Consider the following 18,962-nt stretch of genomic DNA (forward strand, 5'->3'; position numbering starts at 1 on the left):
TTCCTCTGAAAGTTCATCCATGCTACAACTTTTCTTTTCTTTTTTAAGGTGGTCTGCCATGTACTGAAGAGCTGAAAAGGACAAAAGTTTTTATACTTGGTAAAAAGACTTGGAGCAGTTTTACACTCTTAGCCATAAAAAAAGACACCATAACTCCTGCTTCCAACCCACTGAACACTCCTTCTCTGTAGTCAAACTGCATTGCACTCTGGCGTTCTCAGATCTGCTGCAGCATTAATTAGAAATCCCACACAGATGCACAAAGAAAGAATAATTAAATTCCGACTCAATACCACATTTGTTTTTTAACCTAGAAAGACAGCTGATGAGGGGCTCACTTTATAATTCCGTTTATCCTGCGCAGGTCATACTTAGTGCAGTTGTGCTCATGTGGGTCTGATGGATGCTGCTTTTTTCCTGCATATGTCAGAACTGCATTAATTACTTTTCCTCACAGTGGTGGAAACTGCTTCAAAGATTATCTAATAAAGCCATGCATTGTAACTGCAGAAAAAGCAAGGCTGAATGTGGATGTCAGGGTTATAGGGGGGGGGGTTTGTTCCAGAAAGCAGTTGCACAGTACTGTGCACAAGTCTTGAGCCCCCTTTGTTTCCTTATATTTTGCTAGGAAAATGGGAAATAGGTGCAGGGATTATTGAAGTTCCAGATTACAATAATAACCAGCTTGATGTTTAGTATGACCACCTTTATTCTTCATCAATAAACGATGTGTTTTTGGTTTAGGCTAATGTTAACAAAGTGAACAAAGATACAGTCTAAAACTGATTCTTTGCCAAGTTGTCTGTTATATATAGACACAACACTGGCTCATCCCATGAGTTAGGTGCCTTTTTAAACTTCACTGACTCATATGCCAGTGTTAAGTGGCTGAAGAAGCAAACAAAAATGGGCTGATTATGGTCAGGTACAATCACAGGACTGAAAATAACTGAAAAACGCAGCCAATTTTCCAAGAAAAAGTTGAAAGCCTCGAGAACTATTACTCAAGACCACTTAAAAAAAGAAAGACTGACTTCTTGGATGAAAAATATAAAGAAATGAGTTGTGGATCAAGACTTTTGCATAGTACTGTTGTTAAAACTCGGAGTTTCTCAACTGCGAGTGACAAAATCTACATTTGGAGGCTGGAAGTGACTACTTCACAAGACTGTGTGAGCTTTATATTTTGAACTTTCCCCCCCTTTGTGTTCAGATTCTCTGTTTAGGCACAAAAGACTACTTGTGCAACAATCCTCACGCGTCAAAAAAGTATGCTCAACTGCATATGTGTTTAAATGTAATGCTTGCACCTTCTACTACTACTGCCTACCCAAAAATACCAAAGGACAATTGCACATTTGTGAGACACCGGCAGCTTTGCCAAAGGGCAGGATGAGAAGCCTTGAGAATAGAATGGGCTGAGCGTGGTAACTGAATCTGAACCTAACCTGCTCCGTTTCTTATTTTTATTTTTAACAAACTCAGAGGGTCTCTGTGACGCCGACCTGTAGCAGCTGTCTGTTTCAGTTCCTCCTTAAAAAAAAGTCGATGTCAACATATGTAGTTTGCAGATTTAGTTAGTGATCATTCATCGGTATTTGTCATGGTGTGATTAGTCACACTGATTGAACAGTCCTGTCATAGCATCTCATGTTCTAGATTAAGCGACTATTTCTAAATCAGGATGATTGCCGTGCAGTTTAAACAGGCCCCATATGGTCTTTGTGTGTCTTGATAGGCATGCATTTATATTTCCAGTTCCCCTGTACTCGCTGCAGACTCTGCTCTTTATTCACTCATTACCATGCCAGTAATGTCACCGAGCTACACTGCTGCTACCTTTCTTTACTACCCATGCACTTGGACAACTCAGTGAGCATCCGCAGATTTACTTTAACTAACGGATCGTCCGTCCTTGAACCGAGAGCTTGGGGAGTTTGTTAAATGTGCTACGTGGAAAAAATCCTAGACGTAAAAGAAGGGTATGTGCAAAAATATCCCTGGCTGTTGGATGTCCAGAGAAGTGTAGCATCCTATGTTTTGTCAGTGTGTGTTAGAGACACTCAGCAGGCTGCAGGAGAGTGATGGAGGTTAACTGCATGACTGAATCTACCATAGCAGGGCATCAGACCAGGACAGCGGGACTTTTCAGTGGTACCCATGGCTCCAAGCATCTGTTCAGAGGGGGAAAATCAATCATCTCACCACCAAGGTGTAGGAGGTGTATTGGACAAATGAGAAAACTGGCACACCTTGATGCGACTCTTACTTGACCGGTGTTGTGGCTCAGATACAAAGTTTTTCTCAATGCAGTTGACTTTTCATACTCGGACAGACTGCCACGTTATTGTGTAATTGAATACCCAGCGCCATGCCACTACACTCGCGCAGTTTGGCTACTCGGCAGAGCATCTGCAAGCAGTTCTGGTCCTGCTCTCAACTCTTTGAGGCAGGCGCTGGCTGACTGCTCGGAAACAGAAAACCCCTGGCTAGCTGAGAATAATAAGTACCCATGGGAAGCTGCCAGATGGACGTTTACTGTGAGCCTAGCTGGAGAGGGAGAAATCTGTCAAACATCACAGTAGGCATCTGTGGGGGAGCAGCGCAGGTTCACGTCCACTATGCCGGATAAGAGGAGTGCTCTTTGTCGAGACTAAAAGCTGTTAGATTTTTAACGTATCACATCTAGTTGATGCATTTACCGTCTTTTTTTTCTCCCAAGGTCAGCAATTCACATTACATTAAAGCCACCTGTTACAGTAAAAGCTTTAAATAATGTCTAGATTATGGATGCTTTAAGGATCCATCTATCACTTGATAGTAGGGGCCATTGCAAATACAGTCTCTAAGTGCTGTGGAGGTTGGCTTTTTTCTTTATTTAATGCAAACCTATTCTTAATGAACACTGTACTCAATTTTTAGCCAGATTCGACTGTATTGCTAATGCAAGGATGGAGATTAAGACAGAGATTGCTCTTTTATTAGTGTGTGACGTTTTCAGGTGTCTGCCTATGCAAAGTTTTCTCCTACGTTGCCCCAAAATTTTGGTTACAGGCGATTGTTTCTGTAACTGTTCCAAAAATGATCACTCAAAAAAATAAAAAGCCTCAGTTTCTGCCTGAGATAATCCTCGAATCCTCGTCTTTTGACTCGGAGTAGAAATGTCCAGTGCCTCCACACTCCCCCCCACCCCATCCATATACTCTTCAATACAAAGCTATAGGCGAGGAATTACAATTGGCTCATTATGCTCTCACAAGCTCAAGGGTTTCGTAGTGGGAGAATGAGAAAGAAAGAGCACAAAGAGTTCATTCCAGCATCGTCAGCAGTGAAATAGGACCTCGGTTCTCTTAGGCAAGCTGTGCTCCCGTTATTATTGCATTATGTCTGGCAGCCCTCCTTTCAGACAGGAACTGAGCCACACTTGATCAGTGATATGACACTGGCAGAGAGGAGAGTGATTGCTGGCTGCTCAGTTAAGCAAATACCATTATGTGGTAGAAGTCTAAAAGTAGATCTATGCCTGGTGAAAATTAGAAAAGGCAAGTTTGGAGAGCATCCAGAGCGTTGGTAGCTTTGTAATAGTCCACAGTGGATTCATCTGAAGTTATTTATTTATATATATATTTTTTCCATCTCTCAGAGGATAAGAACAATGCTATTCATGGATAATGCAGCACTTTCAAGTCTCCATCTGTGTTTTTCATGCCCTTGGAAAAAACAACAACAACGACGTGCTGTATATCATTCAAAAAATATCAAGAATAAATACAAACTTCACTTTTTTTTTATATGTGCATTTTATGACAACTTTATTATAAGTGCAGGTATACGTGAGGGACTGTGTGTTTTTAACAATGATTTGGAGTTCACAGGCAACGTGGGAATTCTTGTAAGGCGAGCATATGAGAAGCCGTAACCCAGAGTCAATCATACTGGTCCCTGTGGTGGATTGTGCTTTTTTCACCCCCCCGCGTTTTTCCCAACAACAGCTGGTTGAGTTGTTAATAAGAAATGTGACTGATAGCTTGTTAGTGTGCCTTTGCATACATTCTGCAATAATTACACTTGAGTGACAGATTCAGCAAGCGTTCACTCTTATTTCCCGCCTGTGGGAAAATCTGCTTACGTTGCATTGTGGTAGCAACATGTCAGTTATTCCCCTCGAATTTTCGATAGAAAAACATTGACATGATAATCCCTCATCATTGGCAGATGATCACGCATGTGAGTTTTCATTCTAAGCGCATGCAGATGCTTTCGGGATGTCGTGGAACAGTAGTTTTTAGGCAGACAACATTTAGATTTGAGCTCGCTTGGACGCACCTATCGCTGTAAGTGAAGCCGGGCTGCTGTAATGAACAGATGGCTTATCTTTAACTTTATCAACAGCGGAAGCGTCGCTAGCAAATGCAATAAGTTACTCCAGTAGCTGGAGGGAGAGCTGTATCCATCAGTAGCTAACGGCATATGGTGTAGGCACATTAAGGTGTCCTCTCCCTCTATTTCCCTGCCTTCCTGTTCTGTGAGTGGTCCTGAAGCCAAGCATCAGATGCTAACTTCACAAGGCAGCGTGTGTGTGTGTGTGTGTGTGTGTGTGCTTGTGTTGTGAGGGTTACTGGGCACCCGATTTAAGCTCCTCAGTTTCCTGTTTCATTAATTTTCTCTTTCCCCCTTTAAACTCTCCAGACATTTGTTTACTGACTGCATTCATTAATTATATCCCCTGGTTTAGCTTTGCACCTAACCCAGGACCCCATTATTTACCTACCTCTGTTGTTTTCCTATTTGTTGTTTTTCAGAATCTGGTTTTTGCTAGTTCATAGTTTCAAGGCTATTTTCAAGAGTTAAACACGTCCGTTGCCAGTCTTGGTTAAAAAAAATAAATAAAAAATGTTTTTTTATCCATTTGGAGAGAAATCACAAGGAAATATTAGCAACCATATCCGTGTCAAGAGGGTGTTGTTTTTCCTCTCTCTCCGACTAACAACCTCCATTGCCTCTCCAACCTAACCACCCAAGTAAAGCGCTCTATTCCAACATTGGAAGGAGAGCTTGTTTACCAGCTCCTCCATGTGTTGCATCCCTATTAAGCTGAACGTCAATCAAAGCCTTGTTTGCTCGAGCGAGTGGCTTCGTCTTGTGCAGACCAACATGACAGAACGGTGTTGGACACAAATCAGACGGTGCACAAAAAAGACACTCACCTCATGCAGATCGGAGAAGTGCGCGGCGGCAGTTGTCGTGATTACCGGCGTCTCTCGCGAAACATCAATGCCCTCGTGTGTCTAAGGAGTGGCCCCTTGCTGAAATAAAAAAATTCCAAAGTTCTCTGGGCTAATAACAAGGTTGCCTCAAGGTCAGTGCTATTTCTGTGCCGACTACATTTGTCATTGTTTTTCTTTTCTTTTCTTCAGGAATGAATTAACATTGTGTAATAATCACCTCCGGTGCTTTTTAACTCTCATTCTCACTCCCAGTTTTGACACCCTTTTTATGCTAAATTTCAACTCATGTATAAAACCTCTGATATGCCGCAGCATGGATCCAACACAAACCCCCCCAAGCCTTCCCTTTCCTATTGTTACTCCATGTTACGTCTCTCTCTAATAAGCAGCGTTAATTAGCCCGCTCCTCAAAAATATAATTTTCTATTGTGTCTTCGGGGTTTGGTCATTAAACGAACAAAAGCAGTCAAACGACTGACACAATACACTCAGCTGATTAAGGGCGCAGCCATGACAAAATGTGGCTGAGAAACAATGAGGGGACCTGCTTGATTCTACATCATCCTGTTATCTCTTGTTTTTGTCTTCCACTCGGCTTGCGAAAACACGTGACCTCGTTGCACATGTTGCACATGTGAACTCTTAATTTCGAACAGAAGCCCATTTTTTGTATGCGATTAGATACACACACTGCTTAACAAATTTACTAGCCCACTACCACTATTTATTCCACAGCTGCCCTAAATTATCAGCCCTGACGAATGGCCAAAATCACTTTTTTAATGTTTTTGTAACGGTTAATCTACCAGTAAGCTCACAAGCTCTTCAATCAAAATGATATTTCTACTTCCACAATATGATTGTTGATGTTATCCGTGAACTTTCCATGAAAAAGCAGGAAAAAATAGCAAAGCCCATTTATATTTTTCGATTAACACGGCAAATTAAAGTTTATTACTTGCATACTTAAGAAAAAAAATGCTTTTAGTCATTGAATTTAATGCTTTCTCAAAGAAGTCCAGTGTTCAAATTTCAGCATAGAACCATGAATTCAGTATTATTCAACTATCAAATAGCAATATATTTTTCAGTAGATGTTTTTGTATTTTCTTGTGAAAGGTGGTTTAATAGATTTGTTAAGCACATATAAGAATATGCTACCAACACACTGCTGTTTTCATGCCTGAATTTTTATCCAGACCAAAATCTCTTCTATTTCCAATCACATCTTTTGGGATAATAGCCGAATTCATATGGTCTCCTTTGAGACAGCATCTGGCCCAAGTTGGCTCAAGCATCATACATCCATTTTGGCTGAACATTTGAGAATGATGAAGACCGCTGGACAAAATCCATGGCCTCGCTTCTCTGAGGGTTCAATGTCAGAGGTCGTTGGGTGACCAACCCATCTGCCGGTCTGGCATTACCACATAAAGTACAGGCTGGATTGTTTGTAATCGAGCAGCATGTTTCGTGGGAGTCTAAGCAGAGACAGGCTGTGTTCACGGCTTGCTCAGATGTATACTGTACATCTACATCACCGCAGAGCGTGCCAGCGGATTATGTCACTGTGGCCGATTCGATAAACAATGTTTTGATGGAGGCAAAGTGACAGTAATGTATCTATTTTTTTGGGGGGTGGCCTATCAAGGTTTTAGAGGTATGTAATGTAAAAGCATATGCTTGAAAAGCTTCAGCAATATTACCATACAGTTTAAAACACTGCATGCTTCTTTGGTGTAGATAGAAACTGACAGTTATACTTTGATTATCATATCCGTCTAAACTGAGCCCAAGGATGAGATCAGGGTCGCAGCTCCTGTGGCAAAAATGTTATTGGGCACAATAATAGCATTCAAGTCTTTTGCATCTTAAACCAGCGGTCCCCAACCTTTTTTGCGCCACGGACCGGTTCATGCCCGACAATATTGTCACGGACCGGCCTTTGAGGTGTCACGGATAAATACAACAAAATAAAACTAGTACCAGTACCGAAAAAGATTTATTCATAACACACATGAAAAGACCCAGGAAAACCGAGTTAACGATCAAAACGATAACAAAATAACGCTGAAAACCGATAAAAACCCTGAAAACCATACATTTCACACCTGAGCCTCAACACTCTCGCGGCCCGGTACCAAACGACTCACGGACCGGTACCGGTCCGAAGCCCGGGGGTTGGGGACCGCTGTCTTAAACCAGCACATCCTCAGATCGACCATTATGGATAGAAAAGAATAAAACTGACTGGTATGCATCAGTTTTTACTTAGTTCTAGCACATGTTGCAAATTTACCACACTGGTTGGAAACGGGCAAATGTAGAAAACACAACCACATTGCACACATTTTCTTTTTATTCAGTGCTTCAAGAATCAATGAAAGGGTGATTTTTTTTAAATTTTTTATTCTGACAGTAGATGTCAAAAAAAGTTACTCATTAGATTTTCCAATAGTTAACTTCTTGAGTAACTTTGCCTCCTTTATTGGTTTTTACTTTGAGAACCAAAGCCAAAGCTGATGGGTCGTAGTTATATGAATAATGCACGCACGCACACAAATATTTTCTGTTACCTCTTCAAAAGCCACAAAAAAATAAAGCGGAAAATGCTCCCAATGACATGTAACTTGATTTCATTTTTTTCATCTATTTTTGAGAAGAATTGGTTTTGAGACCGAGTTAGAACTGCCTTTAATGCAAAATCTAATGTATCCCACTAGCTTTTCTCCCTGCCTAATGTTATTTACGGTTTCTGTCCATTGCTGCTCTGACAGAGATACAACGTGTATCTTTTAAAGAAAGAAACTGATGGTCTTAAGGTCAGAAAGAGTTTTACAAGTGTGCCATCGCATCAACTCCTACGATGTCCACAGTATTCTGACTATGGGCGATTAAAAAAGCAAGCTACTAATGCATCAAACGTTCATTCATATAAGATTGAAAAGGTTTACACTATTTCTTTAAACGTCAAATTTCTCTTTTACATTGGAATTCAGCAAACATTTAGTCAAGGACATAACCGAGTTTGCTGTAACTTTTTATCGTTTATGTTCAGCCTCGTATTTGTTATAATTGAACATGCGAATACGTCATCATTCACAATAAAGGATGCCGTATCCAGTCGTAGTTTGGAAAATGTGACAGACTGTTGACGTGAAGCCTTAAAAATGTGTCCCACTTTCTTCTTTTTAACCATGTGGTGACCATTAACAGTGTAGTGGTTCTGCACCGTGGTAAAAGCGTGGATCTATAGAGGCTTCGCCATATTTAACCAGAGCTCTGTGTACACGGAAAGCTGCTCCAGCATGTCCCAGTGCAATACTGCTTGTGCTTTCTTCACCGAAACCAAAATAGAAACTACTGTTAATTAGTCCTCTGTGGCCTGCCATACTGAGAACCCAGGTTTGTAAATACAGGAGAGAAAGTGTCCTCAACTGTCCCTTGTTACAGATTAAGGCCTGGAGCCAGATGGGAAATTTGAGCTAGGCTGTTTTTATTTATTTTTTCGCTGCTACTGCGTGTGCATGGTCTTGGTCGGAGAAGGCACTGTCTATAGAATTTGTGTTTGTTCTGAGCCTTAAGCAATCACAGGCTCTGCTTAAGGCTAAGCCTTTGGCACGAGGAGAGTGGAATGACCTTGCAATTGGTTTAGATGCACGAGGAGGAAATAAGGGCCGTAATTTCATTACTACCCTCACTATAACACAACAACTGCATTATAAACTACGCAGATGAGACATCACAATAATAACTGAGAGCAGTGCGTTCATTTATTATGTTAAAGTCATCCAGTGTCAGGATTCAGGAAAAGTGTAGGAGGCAGTGGGGTGAAACCGAAGGTGTGAAGGTCGTCAGGATGTGACTGAATGAGATCGATTTTAATGCAAATGACCAGAGTGCAGCTTCTTCCAGTTACATTTGCTTTGGCAAACTTCGCATAACACGTGTTACTAGCTATAGATTTGAGCAATTCATTAATTAAAATCAAAACGTGCCTTTCAGATTAGGGTGTTTTCTTTTAAGCAGCGATGTAATTGTTGGCTAGATTTGATCACATTCTGTGTTTTTCTGCTTATAAATCTTTGCACGTGCTATTCAGAAATCACCAGCCATGTGTAATTATGGACAGAACAGCGGAAAAACTTTCCAACCTGGCTGCCCGGAGCAGTGCTAACATCTCCCACATCCTTTGCTTTAATGCTGGCACGGTCAGTTTCAAATATGCTTTCGGTCAAGGGACTTGTAGTGACTCAGAAGGACTCATTTTCAAATGCAGTGTCACAGGCAAATGTAGGCCAGGCTCTGTTTTCCACACACATACTCAGCATTGCTAAAAAGCACAAAAGGTTAAGTCAACTATTAAAAAACTGTGATAGTAGAGTTGCTCCTTTTTACCTTAAATCACACGAGACAGGAAAAAACACCAATTAAGAGAAATACTACAAACTAGTAAATGATAATATTTGATCTTGCATGAACACATACGCAACAGCTGTTTTATCATCTATCATATTAAATCTTTAGGATTACGTCAGACACGTGATTATTGTAATAGTTTAGCTAGCTAAAGCTTTATTTGTTAGTTGTTGTTAGTTTGCTACTGGCTCCTCTAACTGTTTAACTTCTATCTACATACAAGTTGCTCTGGTGGTTGTACGCACTGTGTGCCACTGTTAACTGATAGTGTTAACTGATAGGGTTAGCTTAGACTCATGGACCGCTCCATGAGTCGTTTGGTACCGGGTCGCGAGAGTTGAGGCTCGGGTGTGAAATTGATAGTTTTCAGGGTTTTTATCTTTAACTCGGTTTTCCTGGGTCTTTTCCCGTGTTGTAGTTGTGCGTCTTATTTTGAAAGAAATATTTACACGTTCCCATAGCGACCGAAGAGCATTAAGGGGCAGAGAGGAGGATGTTACTCTCAATGTTGTTGGCACATTTCAGGAGGACGCTGCTAATAAAGTTACACAATCACACAGTGAATTCGCGTTTATCATTATATGTACAAAATACCACCGTTTTTGTCTTGGTCGTATCATTTTATTTTGTTGTATATATCCGCGACACCTCAAAGGCCGGTCCGTGAAAATATCATCTGACATTAAACCGGTTGAGGACCCGTTGGTGTAGTGGTTCATAACAGTTGCCTAACACAGAAAAGATCCATTTTCAAGAGTGAGAGGAGGCAGAAATTCCATGGAGGTTTACATCAGGAAGCGTATCCAGAGTTTGCAAATCTGTGCCAAAGCTAATACGTGGATGGATCTGCTGTGGTGACCCAATGTGAATAAGAAGCCTAGATAGTGTGGGAGGGAAAAAAGACATTCGCTGGAGGCATTCATATTGTTGAACTTAGTTAACACAGGTAAATGTAAGCCAGCATTAATTACACAAAGCTATTTAACCTCTTAAGCCCCAAGCCTACCTGATCTCCTGCCTTTTTCCCCCGTATCAGGGGGCGTTGGGGCTTAAGAGGTTAAATTGCATTAGATGACTAGCAGAGTCTTAGAAAGCATCACAAGTCTGTATTAATTTTTTCCCCCCTTTTCGGAGCCTGTTAACATGCGTCACCACGACATTACACCCATCATTAATTTGCTATCTCGTTACCATACAGCCACCTCTCACTCCTTTCATTCTCCTTCTCTCAAACTTTCCTCTTCGAACTGGCATGGTAATCACCTCGGTTGAAAGATGGCAGGCAAAGAAAAGAAATCAAGATACTGTATGCAAGAATAACAAGCTGACACTGCACTGTCAACGGCAGAGAATAATCTTTCCCACATTTTCATTCCTCCCCCTGGATTTCCACCATAAACACGGTCCGACGTCTATTTTTAGCCCGTTTTATTTCTTTTCTTCTTTCGCCAGAATTCACCATTCAGCTTTCTATTGTCTCATGCTTTCTAGTCGGAGCCGTGCATTGTGAGCTGCACTCGAGCGGCGCCCTTTTTGTTCTGCACACTAGCAGTTTATGCAATAGCAGGTAACCTGTCAATTTTATGCAGCGGTTTTTATTCATCATAAAGATTTGTACAACTATACAGGGATTATTCCAAATCCCCAGAGAAAACGCCTTGGACATACAATGAAATAGCACAGCTTCATCAAAGAGAAAGATCCATTTATTATTCAAAACGAACGATATCGGTGGCTCTGGTGATGAAATCACGTTATCATATTAATGACTGAGGAAGAACAGGTAATTCAGAGGAAGACCTTCAGCGAAGTTACATTTGAGTTGGGTGCGTAATGACTATGTTAACATAATCCGGTCATGTTAAATTGGATCAGCAATATTATTAAAGCAGGCAAAGCTTTCATTCGGTGCCACTAATTCCTCTCAGTCTAACTCCTAATGAGAAATAAGGAAGCACTTACAAGCAAGCGCTCAGACTGAACTGCAGGTAGAGATTATCTGTCTGTCTCACTCAGTTTCTCTCTTGCATTCTGTGTTGGTGTCATGTGCACAATTACAAAGACCCAACCCCACGCAGAAACCACGCACACACACACCCCTGTGCGCACTCAGGAATACACACTTTTGCTTTCAATCTCTGTCTCTGTTCCTACCTCTCTCAGATGAATAGCACTTTGTAATGAAGCCAGAAGGATTTTCAAACACATCATTATAAGGCTCTTGGGAAACTGTATGGAATGAAGACCAGCTGATACTCCAAGATTTGACATGAAATGGGAGTTTTGAAAATAATAATAATTTTTAAAAAAAATCACACCGCTGTCAATGGCGGTGCTTAAGTATCGCATAAATTATATGTTGCTACATGATAAATGATAAAGCGGTGACTGTAAGAGCTCCCGAAATGAGGATTAGCATTAATAGCTGGGTGCTGCTATTGAAACATAAAAGACGAAGTGAGTCACCGTGATTGCTCTGATGTGTTAAAGTAAGACGAGATATCATTTTAACAGTTACTACTGTTAATGTATTTATGGACCGCAAGTGTGCTTCAAAAGTAGAGCGCGTCTTCTCGTGTTACTTTGTTTTTGGCTGATCTGTCGTCGTGTTTTGTAATAACACACGTATACGTGACAGTTATCAGCCTTAGCTGGAGAAAGAGACTCTGAGCAGCTCTGGCATGCGTGCTAACATGCAGAATCACAGGCAGCAATCCAAGGGGGACCATTCACTGTCTTATCTGTCAGCATACAATGCTAATTCAGGTATGAACTAATTTCCATTTTTTTAATCTGGTCATGCTTTCAGAAGCGTTGACACTCTGCCCATGTTGTTGCTTCCCATTGGACATGCAAACAAAAGCCAAATACAGAATAAATTGGGAATGAAACGAGTTAAAAAAGATTATTCATTATGCTCACGCGTAATATGATAGTCAATACCCTATCGATCACTGTGGAATTTTAATTTACCCATAATGACATAACATTAAGTGAACCTGATTGATAGTTTTTACACATGGGAGGACACAATTACGTTCCACACAGGCCGCATGTGCACACGCTAATGCGCGCACACACAAACACACACAGATTCCCGTGAGCGCAAGTCGGCTGCAAATTCACACACTCCCATTCCACAATGTTATTATCTCATTCTCCATGGTCTCATTTTTCACAAAGCCCCGGGGTGTGTGAGGGACAGTCAGGGTTGAGCTCACACAAGCCCCGGCTGCACACCCGACTGCCAGCGAAGGTCTGTGTTAGCACCAAGTGCAACATTGCCAGAAGAAACAGAAATGGGGAAAATGGAAAGAAAACCAGATGATCCAACAAAACAATGTGGTGCGGGACCCTTTCACACTGCCAGTGGAAGCAGCTGCTCAACTTTATTGGAGATTAGAATTGGAGAGTGGTTATTGAAAAGACATGTCATTACAGGGGAGGCATGAAGGCTAAAGTGACCACAGCGTATATGAGCTTGGGTTATTCATTCATTCCACGAATGAATTCCATTTTTTGGGGCCTTTATCGATATATATTTAAAAAAAGAAACCTCTATTATCATTTGGATTTTAACTCATTCAGATTATAAGACTATCCAGATTAATTGTTGTACTTTTCTTTTTTTTTATCCATATTAGGTATAACGATGTGACTCTTTTTTCAGTGCCAGACTGAGGTGAGAGTGCGTATCTGTCCGAGACTTGAGGAGACAAGACTTGCGTATCAAACTCAAGAATGTTCAATCAATACTTGTCTTTGTGGAAGAATTCCTCTAAAGTTGTCTTAGAAGGAGAGATTCATTCTCACCAAACTTGTTTCTTTGCTGTATGAAATGATCTGGGAGGATTCATCACACAGTCAAGACGAGCTAAGTCTATTTTCCTGGGCTCTTACAACTGGCTTTGAGCATGGTGTGTCATTGCATTGAATTTTGGGAATTCCTATTCAGTCTCACAGCTGAAGTCTGAACCTGATGGATCGGAAATCAACAAGTTTTCCTTTTTCTAAGTGTTTCTTCTCTTTTCTGTCCGTCATTGTGATCTTTGTCTTCATACTAAAGCAGTAAGCTAAGATTGCATGTTGGCTTATATCGATATATATATATATAGAGAGAGATGTAGTGAAAGAGCATGTTTGATCATTGGGTCAGAGTATCTATTTGTTTGCCTTTTGCACTGAGCAAACAGATATTGTAACAGATTCCAAAATTCTGCTGGATGATTTTATCAAATACTTACTCAACATACTGGCCTAATTAGCATTGTGTTAGCGTGCTAATTTGCACCACTCGAATAGTGAATGTGGTAAGCATTATACTCGCTTAACCTCAGGGTGTCGGCATATTCCTGGATTCCAGTCACTGGTTAGATGGGTAGAAATGACATAGAACGTTAGTTGCTGCCAGATCTTGACCAACCGCTGACTTACAGTTAAAAATAATTCTTATTTATCTCATACTGGATCATGCTGCAGCTCCAGTCCATCATCTATCTGACACAAATTATCTTTAGCCTCTTTTTCTTTAAGACCAACTTAAAGGGAAGAATCAGAAGGCTGGATGTAGGTGGGGCTGCTTTGTTCATGGCCAGAGCTGGGCGCCTGAGATGACCACACAAAGCTCATCTGCAGTATAATGAACAACTGTCTGCGACTTCAGAGCATTTAGAGCAGTCTGATGGCTACGATTGGGATTTTTTGGCCTTGCAAGCTTTCATCATTTTAACAGTGCACATATGCGACAAAGTAGTGATTAAGTAAGTCAAAGCACAATTGGTCCACTCTAACGTTCAGCACTTTGCATTGATAGCTGTATTTGATGGACATTTTAATATGTTGCTATAATAGATTTGATTCAACAGAGAAGTAGCCATTAAAACTGATTTGTAATGCCGAAGTTCTTACAACTTTAAAAACATGCAAACAAAGGCCCATAATCTTTAGTAAATCCTGACAGTAGTTTTTTTTTTTTTTTTAATGTTAAAAGAGTTTTGTGCAGCAGCAAGCCATTTGTAAACCTGGCCCTTAGTGTCATGTTTACTTATGCACAACATTTGCTGCGTTATCTAATAACAGAAAGCCAAGCCTTAAGCTGTGGAACAATCAGTTGACATAGAAGTGATGTGGTGCTGGAGGCAGCTCGATCTGATGACTGGACTGCCAGCAGTCAGGCGCACACATGATTAGTGTCAGATCACTGACATCATTTAATGTGATGCCTCAGACATGGGGCAGCTGTTACTGTAGGGAGCCAACTCTCCAGCATCACTTCATTGGTTTTGTGCCAGAATATTATTTTGTGGGCACAGCTAGTAAAAAAACAGAAAGTGGATGAAAACCAAATCTCTGTGTGTCACCGTCCCACCAACGACGCGTCCATTGTGTATATTACTGAATCACAGAGTCGGTGATTAGCACAGTCGGAGAGGCACAGACGGGAACCAAAGCCCAAACCAATAACTCTCAACACTGAATTTAACGTTTGTCTAGTCGGTGCTGTAAAATGTTCTCTCCATTTTCAATTCCCACATTGTTATCCTAAAAGAGGTTACAGGACTCGTGTGGCACTGACTTCCTGCAACGGTATTGTTAAGACATTTGTGTGCTCTACCTCCGCTGTGGCGATTTGAAACAGTATCTTAAGTACAGTTTATACGGCCTCTGAAAGTTTCTGTCTTGTATCCAGAGTCTTCCGGAAAGCAGTAGCGAGAGGGGAAAAGCAGATATTACAGCTGTCAACAAAACAACATGAGGCGCTAAATTTGCCGTGGGGAGAACAGACACTTATGGTGCCAGTAATATACTGAATTATACATTACACACGAGAGACCAGAACATATAGAGGTGCTGCACAATATACCCAAGGAACTTTTTCTTCTTGCACTTTTGCAGTTGGAAAAAACACTTTTCTAACACATTCACAAGAATAGCAGTCGCAACATCTTTAAATTTAGAATGCCGAATGACGCCCACTAAATGTGTGATGAACACTAATTAACAACCTTTCAGCTTGAGAACACACTAGTTTCTTTCCTCTTTGCACATTGCTTCCCCTTGTTGCTGATGCAGTGGCGGGTGGATTGGAAGACTTAAAAGGGCCATTTTTTTTCTCCTTGTGTAAGATGTTGATTTCCGCACCTTTCCAAAAGTGTAAGCCTCTTGTTTACCCCGACTCACATCTCCATGACTTTCCAGATCTGCCATATGCTTTCATCCTTCTTCATGGTTTGTCAAAAACTTTGCACAACATACTTAACTTTTTTTTGTTTTTTCTCCAAACCTCGCAAAAATGTAGAACCTGTGCAGATGTTTTGTGTCTCCTGTGAAGAGGTTGGTCAAGTGGGAGAAATAGTGAGTTAAATTTAAATCTGTCTGGGCATAGTATGCAGATCGGAAAAGATTAGCGTTAGTAACGTAGATTTTATGTTCACTTCAGAGAAGGAGACAGGAGTGCTATTGCTTTTGTAGATAATATAAGAAATCAAATCCTTGGACTTCAATGAGTGTTGGACATCCTTGCCAGGACCTGCCTGATGTGTGTGTCATATATGCACATTGTCTGTCATAAACTAAACTGAATACACCTTTCTGCTAGATTTTACACAACACTTGTCTGGCTTTTCAATCAAGCCATTTTTTGCATATTTGTCTCACCCGTACATGTTTCAGATCAAACAAATTTGAATATTAGTCAAAACCTGTCTGCAAAATGAAGTAGGCTAAAAAGAAATATATCATGCCACAATCTAAAGAAACAGTGAGAAAGAAAGTCACGGTCTGGAAAGACAAGACCATTTCTGAGACCTTTGGAGTCCGGTGAACCACAGTGAGAGCCATTATCCACAAATGGAGAAAACTTGAAACAGTAGGGAACCTTCCCAGGAGTGGCCGGCCTACCAAAATTGCTCAGATGAATCATCCAGGAGGTCACAAAAGAACCCAGAACAATAACTAAAGAACTCCATGCCTCAGCTGTCTCAGTTAAAGTCATGATTCAACAATAACAGAAACTGGGAAAAAATGGCATCCATGGGAAAGAACAAGGAGAAAGCACAAAGGTTCATCTCACATTTGCCAAAAAAACATCTTGATGATGCCTGACTAGAGAAAAGTTGAACTTTTTGGAAGGTTTCACTCCCTTTACATCTGGTATACAACTAACACAGTATTTCATAAAAAGAAAATCATACTAACAGTCAAACATGGTGGTGGTAGTGTTGTGGTTTGGGGTGCTGCTTTGCTGCTTACAGACCTGGATGACTGCTGTAATTGATGGAAACATAAATTCTTCTCTCTACCAGAAAATCTTGAAGGAGAATGCCCAGCCAACATTTTGTGCCCTGAAGCTCAACCTGGGTTATGCAGTAAGACAATGGTCCAAAACACACACTAAGGCCACCTTTGGATGGCACAAAAAAACCCCAAAGAAAGATTTTCCAATGACCTAGCCAAAGTCCAGACTCAAATCTGAATAACATGCTTGAAAACTGTCCAATGGCTGAATTCAAACAATTCTACAAAGAAGGTTGGACATAAAATTCCTCCTCAGAGATCTCTGAAAGACTCCAGTTACTGGAGTTACTGCCAGTTACTGCAAACACTTGATTGCAGTTCTTGCGGCCAAGGGTGTCAGAACCAGTTAATAGGTTTAGGAGGCAATTACATGTTCACACTGGTCCAGGTAGGTTTGGATAGCTTTTTTCCTTAATTAATGAAAACATAGTTTAAAAACTGAATTTTGTTTATTGACTCAGGTTACCAGGAAATATGTATGTACATATGTATATGTTTCTTGTTAACACAATTTTTTCTAGTCACATGTAGGAGTAGCAGTACAGTTAGGCATGTAGACATGGTCAATAGAATAGAATAACCCTTTATTGTCATTGGACTTGTATAATGAAATTTTGTTTTGGGTGGCTTTTTTATTCCGTTTTTAAAAGACAAGTCAAATTTTTTTTACAAGACAAGACAACCTGCTTAAGTTCAAAACAAGATCAGGATGGGAAAGCAAGATGATTCAACGAACTTAGAAAATATCATGGTTGTTAGTGGCAGACAGGTTGCTCTGAGCGTCTCAGACACTGCCGAACTATCTACGAGTTCCTACTGGTACCACATCCGACATTATCCTGTATAAATAAGTTGTGATGTTTTTTTGCAATTTGGATTTTCCGCTGTTTATTCAATGTCAATTAGCAGTCTCTTCCTATTTGTCCCTAATCTTTGTAATTTTATCTTGTATAACTTTAATGACATACACAGACTCCATGTAGAATTAGAAAAATGACTATATTATAAGGCTTTATAGAGACCTCTTTAACTGAATGGCTTTCATCAGCTACAAGTATGATAATGAGTAATGCCACTATTAAAGTGAGCAAGGTGCCAACGAGTTTTAATCAGAGTCATTATACCATTATTAACTGTGTTAACACAGAGGGCTAAAGCAAACAACTAGCACGTTTACCACACTTCTGCTTAACCACCGCTGGGCGTTGAGTCCCTGCACTGTATTTCTTAGGCTTGTGAAGATCTAGCTGTAGAGTCTCAGAGGTGTATTATTCACAGAGAAATGGGGATTACTACCATAGCTCTCATCCAACATTGCACTTTAAAAGGTGTGTGCTCATGGTGTAGTGTTCTCCTCTTTTTTGCCACCCTATTTCACCATGCCTTACAATATAGTTTCCTCATTTCCTTCCACGTTCATAAATTTCATCCTTGGTCTCTTTGTATGGTGATTCTCTGACTTTAAGCTTCTCTATAACAAAATGCCAACCACTCACACCATTATTATTCCCTGATTAAATTTCTAGTTGAAAAAAAAAGAACACTCAAGTCACTCAAGCTCTATTAATAAGATGGAGTATCCATGTTTAGCGCAATCTAATGGATGTGTGAAATAAGCACTGGCTATTAATGTTTAATGTGTAATTGAATGTTCTACATGGCCAAACTTGTTTACTGGAATAATTGATGTTTCTGATTTCCCATTTTCCTGCAATGCAAGAAGGGACACAGAGAGCAGTAGATAGAGAGCTCACACTCTGAAGCTGAAGGTGGTCAAGCCGCAGACAATAGAAGTAATAACAACACTTGAAAGTGGTCATTTTTGATGAGCTCTGAAAGTCTTGCAGCAAACTTTATATTTGAACTTCAAGCTGTCATGAAAAAATGAAACTAAACAAACAATCTCTGAAAATATTGCACGCTATGCTTATTAACTACTAAGCCACTAAAAACAAGGAAAGCCCTTTCTTTTTATGGTGCCTTTCTTTACCTGTGCAAATTTACTGCACACTACATAGT

General features: G+C 40.5%; 1 long non-coding RNA gene across 1 annotated transcript in view; it reads left to right on the top strand.

Moving 5' to 3' along the window:
- Window positions 1-18,962, top strand: part of LOC102311087 — a 185,086-nt gene that overhangs the window by 111,520 nt on the left and 54,604 nt on the right. The window lies entirely within an intron of this gene.

This window comes from Haplochromis burtoni, unplaced genomic scaffold (assembly GCF_018398535.1).
Source record: "Haplochromis burtoni strain Fernald_Lab_line unplaced genomic scaffold, NCSU_Asbu1 Contig_136, whole genome shotgun sequence".
NCBI lineage: Eukaryota > Metazoa > Chordata > Actinopteri > Cichliformes > Cichlidae > Haplochromis > Haplochromis burtoni.